The sequence below is a fragment of the Eleutherodactylus coqui genome, chromosome 5 (genome assembly GCF_035609145.1).
Source record: "Eleutherodactylus coqui strain aEleCoq1 chromosome 5, aEleCoq1.hap1, whole genome shotgun sequence".
Lineage (NCBI taxonomy): Eukaryota > Metazoa > Chordata > Amphibia > Anura > Eleutherodactylidae > Eleutherodactylus > Eleutherodactylus coqui.
The window spans coordinates 265,998,122-265,999,569 of NC_089841.1; positions in this window are offsets into that span (position 1 = coordinate 265,998,122).

A 1,448-nucleotide genomic window follows, 5' to 3' on the forward strand; every position below is an offset into this window, starting at 1 on the left:
TATTCGAAACGAACTTCCCGCGATGTTCGAGGGTTCGTTTCGAATAACGAACCCCATTGAAGTCAATGGGCGACCGGAGCATTTTTGTATTTCGCCGATGCTCGCTAAGGTTTTCATGTGTGAAAATCTGGGCAATTCAAGAAAGTGATGGGAACGACACAGCAACGGATAGGGCAGGCGAGGGGCTACGTGTTGGGCTGCATCTCAAGTTCCCAGGTCCCACTATTAAGCCACAATACCGGCAAGAGTGCCCCCCTCCCAACAACTTTTACTTCTGAAAAGCCCTCATTAGCAATGCATACCTTAGCTAAGCACCACACTACCTCCAACAAAGCACAATCACTGCCTGCATGACACTCCGCTGCCACTTCTCCTGGGTTACATGCTGTCCAACCGCACCCCCTCCCCCCCACAGCGCACACCAAACTGTCCCTGCGCAGCCTTCAGCTGCCCTCATGCCACACCACCCTCATGTCTATTTAGAAGTGCGTCTGCCATGACGAGGGACCGCAGGCACACACTGCAGAGGTTGGCACGGCTAGGCAGCGACCCTCTTTAAAAGTGGCGGGGCGATAGCCCACAATGCTGTACAGAAGCAATGAGAAATAGAATCCTGTGCCACCGCCATCAGGAGCTGCACACGTGGGCATAGCAATGGGGAACCTATGTGCCACACACTATTCATTCTGTCAAGGTGTCTGCATGCCCCAGTCAGACCGCGGTTTTTAATTCATAGACACAGGCACGTACAACTCCCTATTGTGAAGTCCCTGTGGACCCACAGCATGGGTGGCTCCCTGGAACCCACCGGCGGTACACAAAAATATCCCATTGCAGTGCCCAACACAGCTGAGGTAGTAATGTCGTGCTTAATGCAGGTGGGCTTTGGCCCACACTGCATGCCCCAGTCAGACTGGGGTTCTTTACAAGTGGACACATGTAGGTTACACTCCGTGTGCACCTACAGCATGGGTGGCTCCCTGGAACCCACCGGCGGTACACAAAAATATCCCATTGCATTGCCCAACACAGCTGAGGTAGTAATGTTGTGCGTAATACAGGTGGGCTTCGGCCCACACTGCATGCCCCAGTCAGACTGGGGTTCTTTACAAGTGGAAACACATGCATTTATAATTCCCTGTGGACCCACAGCATGGGTGGGTGCCAGGAAGCCACCGGCGGTACATAGAAATATCCCATTGCATTGCCCAACACAGCGGATGTAACGTCAGCTGTAATGCAGGTGGGCTAAAAATTAATTTGATTACACTGTAGGCGAGGGCCCACAAAAATTGCTGTATCAACAGTACTAATGTACATCCAAAAAATTGGCCATGGCCAGCCAAGAGGGCAGGTGAAACCCATTAATCGCTTTGGTTAATGTGGCTTAAGTGGTAACTAGGTCTGGAGGCAGCCCAGTGTAACGAAAAATTGGTTCAAGTTAAAGC